This window comes from Oncorhynchus nerka, linkage group LG28 (genome assembly GCF_034236695.1).
Source record: "Oncorhynchus nerka isolate Pitt River linkage group LG28, Oner_Uvic_2.0, whole genome shotgun sequence".
Lineage (NCBI taxonomy): Eukaryota > Metazoa > Chordata > Actinopteri > Salmoniformes > Salmonidae > Oncorhynchus > Oncorhynchus nerka.
Window position 1 is genome coordinate 39530990 of NC_088423.1, and position 13991 is coordinate 39544980.

The 13991-nt window shown below is 40.1% G+C and overlaps 1 long non-coding RNA gene across 2 annotated transcripts; it reads right to left on the reverse strand.

The window, feature by feature from the left end:
* Positions 1-231: 231 nt before the first annotated feature.
* LOC115112694 (uncharacterized) lies at positions 232-7872 on the reverse strand. 2 transcript variants are annotated; one of them, XR_003861000.2, is made up of 3 exons: positions 2189-7869; positions 1536-1780; positions 232-1429 (listed from the first exon to the last, which is right to left on the reverse strand). It is a non-coding gene; the product is annotated as an uncharacterized LOC115112694 (long non-coding RNA). The 2 variants fall into 2 exon arrangements; XR_003860999.2 differs by having other exon boundaries at positions 1536-7872.
* Between the last annotated feature and the right edge of the window lie 6119 nt (positions 7873-13991).

A 13991-nucleotide genomic window follows, 5' to 3' on the forward strand; every position in this document is an offset into this window, starting at 1 on the left:
AGCAGTGCAGCTCCACACTACTACTCTTGACTATCCGAGAACAAAAAAACAAAATAAATTACTGGCTTTAGAAATGCAATCAAGACTGAGAAGAAAGTTAATCAAAAATAATTGGAATAGAATAGCTCAAATCACATTGAAGACAGAGATGATATTGTATTTGAGAATAATAGTGTATTTGAGAATAATACAGTAGGGTCAACATCACAAAACAGTACCATTTGGACCATGCACATTTTTACATTTTATTTCAGAATTTGTATTCCTTTTATGTTTTACTATAAAAAGGAAATATTAGACTTGTAGAAAAACATGTTGGCCAAGCTCTAGCACTTAGATCATTATAAACACATTTTCAGTGAATCAGCCATATGACTTTAATTATCTTCATTGGACTATTTTAATAATATTTACATTTTCATAAAGCTATTGTGGCCCCTTGTCGAACCTGTCCATTTGTTCTGGTCAAATTATAAAGAAATAGCACATTTTGAAAACAATGTGTGGTTCTATGCAGAACTTAATCTAACTTGCACCTTATATTTCTAAACTGAGACAGGTATTGATATTTTATCCAAGTTTATAATTGTGTGGTGTTGGTCGTGTCAAACTCTTTAAAATACATTTCAAATGATTGATATTTGACAATGTAACTGAATTAATTTGAAAAAGATGACATGATAACAGGGTGGACAAGGTTTAACAGGGTGGACAGCTATAACGGGACAGAAAATAAATGAATCCCTGAATATTGAACACTGAATAGACATCTACATAGTAATTCATGTAGTAACAACATTGGAACTGCTATTTAGTTACATATTCACTGTGAAAAACAACAACACAAAAATACATTGCCGGTACAAAATCATTGGAATTAGCAATTAAACACATTCCTGTCCCTCTCTTCCTCTCCCCCTCTTTCCATCTCTCCCCCTTTCACCCCAAATGCTCTTCCACATACTTCCAGGTGGATTTTTCCCATCTGCACAGAGCGTTTATTAACAGCATGTGGCTCTGGCATCAGACAAATGATCTGTCCATCAGAGTACCAACAAATATCTTCCTTTGGACTTGGCCAGAAGAATTTGTTGATGCCATTCCGGCGCATGCACTTCACCTTAATTTTATGTTCCTCTACAGGGTATCCTTCATGGTCGTAATTGACAACACACCACTCCCCTACGTGATTAAGTTCAATGGTGCCAGGTCGCCATGTGGTGTCAGCCTTGTCATGAGATGCAGGGAGCTGGTTAGATGCTGCAGGCTCACCCAGAGTTGCCTCTTTGAGCTGAAAATAAGGACAGTCCAACATGCCACTATCCGTCTTGCACAGACAAGTAATGTCCCTGTATTTTATCTGGCCTGGTGAGACACTGATGACCTGATGAATCTTCATCGTTCCTTTCATGGCATCTAAGGCAGGCATCTGAGGTGAGAAGAGATAGCACATGATACGATATAAAGAGTAACAAATATCTTATACATTTCAATAAAAATGTATGTATGTGTGTATGGGGAGGAAGAAGGGTTACCTCTGTAGACTGCAGCAATGGACTAGTCTTGGCCCTGGCTCTGAGTATTCTTTTTGAATCTCTCCATTTCTTTCCTTTCTGAACGGTGCACTCTGTCACTGAGTTCAGCTATTGCCCTCTTCTTCCCAGACTTCCCTATCTCTCCTCCATTTCTCTCCTTCTTTCTGAGTCAGCATTACGTCGTTCTCTGTATTGCCGCTGTCTTTCAGCTGCGCTAAGAGGAGGTGCCATTCCTTCAGAAAGACCTGATTCAATTGATATGTATTTATTATTAAAATACTATACATGCTATATATACTTATAATTATGTAATAACATTTATGAACAAAAACATATTTTGCAACACATTACTGCAAGATATCCATTTCTCCACCCTGTTGAGTGCATGTCCACCCTGTTACATGTACATGGATAACAGGGTGGACAATAATAGGGTGAACATTTTGAGCTAAAATTAGCAACTATGCTCCAAGTGATCGTGATGAGGCTAGGATAATGGCTGTCGCTTGAAAATACATTTTCCTTGTTTGACAAATATATTATGAAACGTCTGTTGTATTTTTGCTTAACATGGTGGACATGTTATGCTTTCCCACATCACATCACCAACATATAATGATGAAAATGGAATAGTATGAAATCTAGATACTCACCAGGTTCACCACAGTTGTTTTCCTGCCAAGAAAGTTCCATCATTTTCTGTTTGTGATGTCATTGTAGAAAATATATATTTTCTTAAAGTACCAGTAACCACAATGTAACAGGGTGGACAACAACTTTGAGGACATACAGAAAATAGTCAATATTCTTATAAAAAGTGCAGCATTTAACATAAAAATACTATACATAAGATAACATTTAATGAAGAAAATTTTAAAATATATATTTTTTAATGTATAATTTTATTCCTAATTATTCTCATTGAAGTTGATTTAGCAGCACTTGGGACATTGAAAAATTGCCTCCTTAAACTTTAATAAAATAAAATCTAAAATGTACTTTGAAGTCTATGTATGTCATTATGCTTCTATTATCACGAAGGCATACAAATGATAACACTTTTGAAATTTGATCCAGTGTATATTTTTTTATATACAATTTTGAATGATTTATCTGAAGGACAAAAAAATAACACTTTTAGTGATATTGTCCCAGTAAAAGAAAACATGTAATTGTGAGCATAAAGAAAGCCAATGGCTGTAAAAAGTCCTCATTTATAATTGAGAGGAGTCACGTCTGTCTGCATAACACGTGTTGCCTCATCATTGCATTATCCTCCTGTGTGTTTGGTTTTCAGAACATTAATAGGTTCCCTATCAGTTGTGTTGCTGCTCAGGCTCAGATAAGCGGCATTACTTGCCATTGAGTTGCTTAAAAACCCTGTCTGGTCACATACTGTGTGTGGCCATTTTGTGTTAATTTATGGTTAAAATACATCTTTGAAGATTAGCGTAGTAAGGTTGTTGTGTGTTAGAATGTTTACATCTAACAGACTGAGTATGTACTGCTGCTTTACATGACTATTTTTATCTTTAAGTGGTATTCACACACGCACACATACACATGTGATAGATAACACAAGGCCTCTATTCACTGACATATCAACCCAACCCCCACCCCCCATACACACACACATATGCACAACCGTCTCACTACACAAAGGAACCGTGCATGTGTGCAGTCTTTCCCATGCGCACACGCAAACACAAACGCACACACACACAGCTGGCTGCTGGTCTGTCTGACCTATTTAGTTGTGTGGGCTGCTCTAATGGAGAGAGCTGGCCCTGGTGGATCATATGGATGCAGCTGATTTGCATTTCTGCCCTGTAAATTCCAGATGGCATAGGAGGTCTGCAGGAGAACTGGAGCGGTCCCTCTTCAGTCTACACACTCTACACATACATATACTGTATATGTATAGTATATGTATGCAGGGTCCCTATCCACATACTACAATACTTCACTAAACCAACACACACACATCCATGCACAGAAGGGGTGGAAAGAGTTTACACCCTGTGCTCTTGCGCTATTCATGCCCAATAGGAAGGAAGTGAGGAATCACACTCATTTATTTGTGGTCGCGGGCATTCAAGTGCAGGTCTTAAGAATTCTTCTTTTGCTAGTTCTTTTGTTCTCTCTCACGCTCTGCTAAAATCACAGAGGAAGTGAACAGACATGAAACCGCAGCACATTGTCATGTACACCGAGTGTACAAAACATTAAGAACACCTACTCTTTCTATGGCATTAACTGACAAGGTGAAAGCTATAATCACTTATTGATGTCACTTATTAAATCCACTTCTATCAATGTAGATTAGTGGTCAACCATATCGGCCACCAAACATTTCGGTAAAAACAACAAAGTCTTGTTCTTTTTTTTGTTTTGTTTTTGTTGTTGTCGGTAGGTGACCTTGATTCAGCAGCCTTAGTTCCAGAAAGGCAAAGTGTTCCCATTTTGAACCATATGATTTGTCTGAAGGTAGAACTCTGACTACCCGGCAGGCCCAGAGAGCAAATCAAGTGCACCTTTAGGCCTACCGTTGGCCAATTAGATAGCTCTGATCATCGTGTCTGCACACCTCGAGCCATAGGCTGTAAAAAAAAAGAAAAAAAGAAGCCTCAAGCACACAGCACAGTTGATACTGTGAGATTTCAACACTTTTAAAACCATGACTAGAGGGACTCAATGAATACAGCAAAGAGCTGCTGTTTTAATTTGTAAGTTAATGTTTAGGTTGTTATTCAGCACTGTCAACACTTTGTTCCACATTTTTATAAGCCATAAAATGTATGTTCTTCCTACTTCCACTCACGCTACAACCAGCGCTGCAGCTGCAATGAATGAGTATAGAATATTTAACATTTTCTGGTCATAGGAGTAACAACATGAATTGGTGCATGAGGCAGAATTAATGCAGTGCGACTTGAGTTTCACCATCAGCTGGAACACTGTTTCCCCTTCTCTCAGTGGAGTCAGGTGAGAGGGAAGGGTCAATGAGTCAGGTGAGAGGCAGGCGCACACACGTGTGCACACACACACACACACACACACACACACACACACACACACACACACACACACACACACACACACACACACACACACACACACACACACACATTGTGCCTGTGTCTTTGTAGGTGTCATCCCCAACTGGGTGGGGTGTGTTTCTATTGACCACAAGACTCCACAGAGGGTTGTGCCAATGGCCCTGTTCCTGCATGACACAAGCTATAATTGCATGCTCTCTCAGCTTGGATAGAAAGTTGTTGTACTGAAAACCAGTCTATTAATGCCAAATAATACAGTCAGTCCACCCTCAAAACATTATCTTACTAGTGACTTTTTTCCTGATGCAGTGTTCTATTTATAGCTATATACCATATTTAGATGCAATTTAGCTGTTATTTATGAACTTGTAATATCTGTCTCAGTATGTGAAGCCCATAAATCTGATGCTGTCTGAACCAAAAAAGTATAACATATTGCCACTGTAGCATTTGATTGATTGATGCTTGCTGGCAAAATAAATATATATAAAATCATTTGCCAATCAGCTTTGAGCTGAGCTCAACTGTGGGCTGTCCTGGTGCAGCAAAAGCCTCCCCAATCAAATCACTTCCTAAGCAAAATGTACTGTTCAGAAAAACGTGTCTGTTTCTGGTCTGGTTGTGTTGTCCTGCAGTAGCTAGCTTGCTAAATTCTCTGTACAGACAAAATGATTATGATGGAGATTCTGATGTAACCGTGAATGAATATGTTGTGCCACTGGCCTGAGACAATTGAAGTTCAATATGTAGCCTAGATGTAGCTGAGTAGGTTCACTTTAACTAGCTAGCTAACTTAACTGGTTCATTGTTACCCATGAGAGGAAGGGAAAGGGGGATACTTAGTCAGTTGTACAACTGAATGCATTCAACTGAAATGTGTCTTCCACATTTAACCCGACCCCTCTGAATCAGGAAGTTAGGATAGCAAGTATTTTAGCTAGATACCTTTTTACAACATAAACTTAAAGTGTACTGTATGATAGATCCATAGACCATTTGGCCAAGATGAAAGAGAGGAGGAAGGCAGTAGTGTTCAACTAGTCTACAAGTAGGGTGAGTAATAATGTTTTGTTGTACTTGCATGCGCACACAGACAGAAATCAGTACCATGGATGATATTTAGAAACATTGATTGGACACATTTTTGGGGGTATCTTTAAGTTTGTTTTCAGTTCATTAAACTAAGCATGCAGTGCATACACCTGGTGTAGCGGTACATAGTCAATGTGCGGGGGCACAGGTTAGTCAAGGTAATTTAGGTAATATGTACAGTTGAAGTCGGACATTTAACATACACCTAAGCCAAATACATTGAACTCAGTTTTTCACAATTCCTGATATTTGATCAGAGTAAAAATTCCCTGTCTTAGGTCAGTTAGGATCACCACTTTATTTTAAGAATGTGAAATGTCAGAATAATAGTAGAGAATGATTTATTTCAGCTTTGATTTCTTTCATCACATTCCCAGTGGGTCAGAAGTTTACATACACTCAATTAGTATTTGGTAGCATTGCCTTTAAATTGTTTAACTTGGGTCAAACGTTTCAGGTAGCCTTTCACAAGCTTCCCACAATAAGTTGGGTAAATCTAAATCTTGGCCCATTCCTCCTAACAGAGCTGGGGTAACAGGTTTGTAGGCCTCCTTGCTCACACACGCTTTTTCAGTTCTGCCCACAAATCTTCTATAGGGCTTTGTGATGGCCACTCCAATACCTTGACTTTGTTGTCCTTAAGCCATTTTGTGCACAACTTTGGAAGTATGCTTAGGGTCATTGTCCATTTGGAAGACCCATTTGCGACCAAGCTTTAACTTCCTGACTGATGTCTTGAGATGTTGCTTCAATATATCCACATAATTTTCCTACCTCATGATGCCATCTATTTTGTGACATGCACCAGTCCCTCCTGCAGCAAAGCACCCCCATAACATGATGCTGCCACCTCTGTGCTTCACGGTTGGGATGGTGTTCTTCGGCTTGCAAGCCTCCCCCTTTTTCCTCCAAACATAACAATAGTCATTATAGCCAAACAGTTCTAATTTTGTTTCATGAGACCAGAGGACATTTCTCCAAAAAGTAAGATCTTTGTCCCCATGTGCAGTTGCAAACTGTAGTCTGGCTTTTTTTATGGTGGTTTTGGAGCAGTGGTTTCTTCCTTGCGTCTTTCAGGTTATGTCCATTTAGGACTCAATTTACTGTGGATATAGATACTTTTGCACCTGTTTCCTCCAGCATCATCACACGGTCCTTTGTTGTTGTTCTGGGATTGATTTGCACTTTTCGCACCAAAGTACGTTCATCTCTAGGAGACAGAACGCGTCTCCTTCCTGAGCGGTATGATGGCTGCGTGGTCCCATGATTTTTATACTTGAGTGCTATTGTTTGTACAGATGAACGTGGTACCTTCAAACGGTTGGAAATTGCTCCCAAGGATGAACCAGACTTGTGGAGGTCTACCATTTGTTTCTGAGGTCTTGGTTGATTTCTTTGGATTTTCCCACAATGTCAAGCAAAGAGCCACTGAGTTTGAAGGTAATAATAAGAAGAGACTTGCTTGGGCCAAGAAACAAGCACAATGGACATTAGACCAGTGGAAATCTGTCCTTCAGACTGATGAGTCCAAATTTGAGGTTTTTGGTTCCAACCGCCATGTATTTGTGAGATGCGGAGTAGGTGAATGGATGATCTCCGCATGTGTGGTTCCCACCGTGAAGCACGGAGGAGGTGTGATTTAATTTTTTCAATTAACCTTTATTTAACTATTTAACTAGATGCTTTGCTAGTGACACTGTCAGTGATTTATTTAGAATTCAAGGCACACTTAACCAGCATGGCTACTACAGCATTCTGCAGTGATACGCCATCCCATCTGGTTTGCGCTTTGTGGGACTATAATTTGTTTTTCAACAGGACAAGGACCCAAAACACACCTCCAGGCTGTGTAAGGGCTATTTGACCAAGAAGGAGCGGGATGGATTGCTGAATCAGATGACCTGGCCTCCACAATCACCCGACCTCAACCCAGTTGAGATGGTTTGGGGTGAGTTGGACTACAGAGTGAAGGAAAAGCAGACAACAATTGCTCAGCATATGTGGGAACTCCTTCAAGACTTTTGGAAAAACATTCCATGGTAAGCTGGTTGAGAGAATGCCAAGAGTGTGCAAAGTTGTCATCAAGGCAAAGGGTGGCTACTTTGAAGAATCTCAAAAATAAAATCTATTTTGATTTCTTTAAAAAAAATGTTACTACATGATTCCATACTGTATGTGTTACTTCATAATTTGTATTATACAATGTAGAAAATAGTAAAAAATAAAGAAAAACCTTTGAATGAGTAAGTGTGTCAAAACTTTTGACTGGTACTGTATATTCAGTGTATTTTACATCCATTACCAACTTGGGGTCATTTTGACCCCTAGGAGAAACTATTGGAAAAAGCAACAATCATAGCAAAATATAAACTTACTTCTTATCAAAACATCATTATACATGTAAATTATTTTCCATATTCTGTGAAACTAAAATATAAAATGTCCCTCATAAATGTGAACTTAAAAAAAAATACAATCCACATTAGTATAAAAAAGTGGATTCAGATTATTGTATTGTAGTATAACTTAGTTTTTTGAATTTTGAAGTAAATATAAATGTTGTCATATTTATTATGGTAAAAACTATTGCAATTTAAGGGGGGAGTACACAAAAAATTGAAATATACTTAATTTGATTGACAACAAGTGATTCATCCATTGATCCTGAGAGACATTGACTAAAAGTTTGGTGTGGCTTTCATTACTTACTTACCCCACAGCCAGCATTAGCATCGCTGTTAGTGAAACAATGGGAGTGTTAGGGCCTATTCAATGCAGCACTATGTGTACATTCAAAGGGTCACAACTAAGCATATATCTACAGTTACTTTGTATACGGTCATACCTAATTATAACCAGTTATAACCATAAGAGAGTGCATAGGTGCTACATCTCTGCAGGTGATCTGAAGATCACTCCATCAAGCCCCACTCCACACGTTGAGGATATGTATAACCACAGAAACCTGGATTCAAATATACTTTTTTAGATATTTGGATTTAGATTTGCCCTAGAATAACTCATTTTATGGAGGAAACACACACCAATACAGCTCCCTTTGTAGATTCAGAGTATATCTGAATTCTGTTTTGCAGTTCTATCACGTATTTATACCATTTGCAGCCTTTGTATACAGCTTTTTGTTTTATGCACAAAATAAGATAACTTTAGTTTTGTACACAGCCATATAACACATGGTATAGAAAAGTACAATATTAGTTGAATACATGGGGAGCTATATATTTGCTGATGATCTGTCTATCTGGTCAAAATATGGTGGTTTGGATAACTTGTTATTATTTCTGCAGAGAAACCTAGATTCAAATAAAAGGTCCTATCTACCAAACTACCATAGGCTGGATTAGGTGTTTTGGCTGAGGTCAAAATGACCCCAAAGGACTTAAACATGTTTTTAAGTCCATACTGATAAAGAAACACTAAACAATTTTTTAGATTTATTCAGAACAAGTTCATTGACAAAGTCATGAAACATCAGCTGGTCTTGTACATCAGGGTTCAGTGACTGAGAGTAGAATCAGCTGAATAGTTCTGTAACAGGTCTGTAATCAATAGAGCCGATATCTGTAAATGGTTTGTCTGGATCCAGGTCATGCTAGAGGGATGGTAGTTCTTCAGTCAGAGTAATTTAAGCCTATGTCTATCAGTCCATGTTATTCATACAGACGTCTGGGTCCTCAACCTCACCATCATCCTCTGCTTCATTGGCATTTTGGTACTTTACGGTTGAAATGTAGTCTCTTCAAATAATTAATGTGTTTATTTGCTTCAAAACATATGAGTGTGTGTGTGTGTTGGGGTTAGAAGTCCCGGTCTCTGTGGGTCTTAGTGTGGGTCATGTCGATCTGCTGCAAAGTAGTTTGAGAGGCAGGCAGCGTAATCTGTAGGCAGGCTTTGTGCTGCTCTCGGATTAAAGACTTTATGTTTCAAACCTTTCTCACGGCAGTAATATGCCTTCAACTCTCTCCCTGTCCCTCTACCTGTGTCTGTGTGCCTGCGTGCATGCCCATGTGTATGACAGTAGAATGTGTATGACAGTGGATTCACACAGCTGGGTTCAAGAAAAGGACACATTCCTTGTTATTTATGAATCGGGTGGGTTTTAGCATTATCTGAGACGACACACGCATGTCCTATTCGTCTATTAATTTGCCGTCAGCAGCGTAGACGTGGCGTATCACAGCTGCTAATCCTAATCCCCATTCCCCCCTCGGGATTCTGTCAAATCACAGGCCCATTAAAAAGCCCTGGCTGCCTAGCTGGCTGGCTCCAAATGAGAAGACACATGCACACTGTCACGTGAGTGTCATGCATAGTACGGTATAGCCTATGCACACATGTAGCACCTTGAAGCTGTGGTATTTAGGTAATACAGCCACTCACATGCACAGACCCATAGTACTTTTCTTTTCAAATAAACCCTTTTCAAAGAAACATAAGTAATATTACACATAAACAAACATGAACTGTGCATTATTTCAAAGAAACATGAACGATAACAGAAAGATATGAACACTACCCACTAACGCACATTCACAAGCATACCACCACACGCATATACAGTCACACGCACAATATCCTACCCTAGACTTATTGATGTACGCCCACTAAAATTCTCAGATGCTTGGTACAGTATATCTTATTTAGAGGCCTCATGCTATTACCCCTTCTCACACACACAACCCACTTCACATCCCCCTATGCATGTCCATAATTTCAATATCTAACAAACCTCTACCTTTTTCCTATAACTCTCTGCATATCAATCATGTCAGATAGCAACACTCATATGTGGTCAGGACACCTTTATAGTGTGAGGGGAAGGATATACTGTAGCTATCGTATGAGAACACACACACACACACACACACTGCTGCTCTCCTCTCGGTATGGGGATGAGACTACAGCGGATGGGTAACAATCAGTTATCAGTGTAAGGATTAAGGGCTGTCATCAGCAGCCATATGCCTCATATTACCTTCTGCTGACACTTGATAAAGAGGGAGAGGAGAGATGGAAGATTACACCGGCTCTAAGATTTCAGAGTAAAAGTCAGGTAGAGGGACATGTCACAGTAAAAGCTGATAAATGTGGTCTTTATCTCCCCTAAAGGGTGCTGGCCAACACAACTTAGTAGAGAGACGCTTTAACACCACACCCCTGAGCCAAGCCAAATGCAAGTTCCTGTGTGTGTGGAGACTATTTCTGTGTGAATAATTTATACTGTAATTGTACACTGTTTATGGACATGTACGTATGTACAGTATGTGCTGGTGACTATGCATACCTTTCAATATGCAATGGACACTGGACACCAGTCAACTCTACTTATAACACACTTTAGAGAATGGATGGGCACGTGCTAGGCTAGTGTGTGTTGGGTAGGGCAGTGTTTTCCAACACATCTCCCTTCAACTAATTGAGGGCTTGATGTTTAGTTGTAAAGTTGAATCAGGTGTGCTTGTTCAGGCTTACAACAAAAATGTGTACTGTTGGGGGTACTTGAGGACCAGAGTTAGGAAACACTGAGGTAGGGGGTTAGTGGTGGTGACAGCAGCAACTGTTTCCATGTGCTTCTCAAATGCATAGGCCTACATTGAAACAAACACGCAAACTACACACACACACACGATTTATAAAACAGATGCACCTATGGCTTATGTCACATGTCAAACTCATTCCACGGAGGGTCGAGTGTCTGCAGGATTTTCGCTCCTCTCTTGTACTTGATTGATTAATTGAGGTCACTAATTAGTAAAGAACTCCCCTCACCTCGTTGTCTAGGTCTTAATTTAAAAGGAAAACCAAAATCTCGCAGTAACTAGGCCCTCCGTGGTATGAGTTTGACACCCCTGGTTTATACAATAGATTAATGGAAAGAAAAGGCCCAACACCCTGAGATGTTGTCAGACCTTCCTTGGGGTTAAAAAGGAGGGTGGAGAACAGGATACATCACCACATACTTCTCGAGAAAGTAACCAATTTTAGGGTCAGTATTTTTGTTTAAATATACTTTTTTTTAAAAATTTTAAGTATTTGTATATTTATTGGAGCGAGACAAAAGGAAGCACAGGGTGCTGAAAGAGCAGTGGGACGGATTTAAATCCAGGCTGGCAGCGGTACATCGTAAAGGCACTTCAGAGGCAGCGGCTTAGATCGCTAGGCCACCCCAGGCCACTTAGGATAAGTTCTAATTTAACCTTTGTGGCCTTTTATTAAACCCAGGGCCTGCTTTTTCTAATACGGTATATCACAGGAGATTGCTGAAGGGAGGACGGCTCATAATAATGACTGGAATGGAGTAAATGGAATGGCATCAAACACATGGAAACCATTTGATTTTTTGATACCATTCAGCTCCAGCCATTACCACGAGCCCGTCCTCCCCAATTAAGGTGCCACCGACCTCCTGTGCGGTATATTGTGTATAAGCCTGCACACATGCACACATGTATCTCCGATTTGTGTCACCTACCAAATGTCAACTCTAAAGCTCCCATTTGGTATTTTATTAGGATCCCCATTAGCTTTTGCAAAAGCAGCAGCTAGCTACTCTTCCTGGGGTCCACACAAAACATGAAACAATACAGAATGACATAATACAGAACATCATTAGACAAGAACAGCTCAAGGACAGAACTAAACTCAGCAAAAAAAAGGCATCTTTTTTTTCATCAGTAGAAAGGTCTCTTTAGTGTCCTAAGTTTTCATAACTGTGACCTTAATTGCCTACCGTCTGTAAGCTGTTAGTGTCTTAACGACCGTTCCACAGATGCATGTTCATTAATTGTTCATGGTTCCTTTAACAAGCATGGGAAACAGTGTTTAAACCCTTTACAATGAAGATCTGTGAAGTTAGTTGAATTTTTATAAATTATCTTTAAAAGACAAGGTCCTGAAAAAGGGACGTTTCTTTTTTTGCTGAGTTTATATGAATGTTATCTGATGTTAGCAAGTTATTGATTTCATGAACCTTCTTTCTAAGGCTACATTAATTAATATGGGCTATATTCAGCGCTTTCCTGGGTAGCTTATCAGAGATGGACATACTATTGAAAAGAGCTGACTAAGCAAGAGAAAACAAATATACATTCAGCAGCCCATTAACCAATTGGTGTGTGTGTGTGTGCTGTGGGTTTGAGGCTACGAACCCATAGGCTTGGCTCTCTCACCCCTTCCAGGCTTCTGGGAGGGAGGGTGGACAATGAGCCTGTCGTAGCGGAAGTACGCAATGTCCCCATGTGCTCTGGCAGCTTTCATGGCTGGGATCAGTTCTTTCCTCTTCTGGCGCACAGCTTGAGGAAAATATACGTTCCTCTCAAGTTCTTGGCTCTTTCCAGAACAGCTACCTTGTCTTTGAACCTCAGGAACTTGACCACTATTGGCCTGGGCCTATCACCTGGGCCGGTGTTGGGTTATCCAGTCCTGTGGGCGCGCTCTACCTCAAACTGCCTGTGGTCCATTTATTTTCAGAGATCATTTTCCTTACTTTGTCCTCAGACTCCATCCAGGTCTCATGTGGAGATTCTGCAATTCCGTCCACAACCATGTTGCTTCCCCTTGATAGTCTGATTTATATGTCATTGTTGTCATGGATTCACAGACAGAACTGATGTCCTCTCTCAATGACTTACAGATTGCTGTCATCTTGCTGTTCTCCTGTTTCAACTCGTCGAGCTGACCCTGGGAGAACTGCAAACTGTTCTTCAGATCCTGGACCTCTCTGGTCAGGTCGTCCACTCTTTTATTAGTAGAATCCACGAGTATTTGGACAAAACACTTGAAACTATTTTCTTGTTGTTGTAACAACTGCTTATAGGTCTCTTTTTGTTCGTTGAAAAGATCCTTCACGTGTGATAGAGAGACACCACTGGCACTGTCCTCAATGGTACTCCTGCCGGCTTTGGTCTTTGTCATGGTAGCTAGCAACGTACGTTGCTGTTTTCTCCTCGCAGTTCCAGACAGGGCAGGTCACGGGGAAATTTAAAACAACAAACAGCAGGGATTTAGACAGCCACAAACCCTGGACAATGTGCGGTCCCAGCCACAATGGCTAACTGCGTTGCGGTCCAGCAAGCTAGCAGCTAGGCTAGCTGCGATGACAAATAGCTCCTCAGACCCGTCCATGGTCAGCAGGATCACCGGAAAGATACAAGCAGTCCCAGCAAATGATGCCAACTGCATTGCGAGATCCAACATAAGAAGCTAGGTAACTACCAAGAACTTTCCAATATAGTTTTAAACGACAAACTTCCCAAACAAACAAAACCGAGCTCTTCCTCGTTCC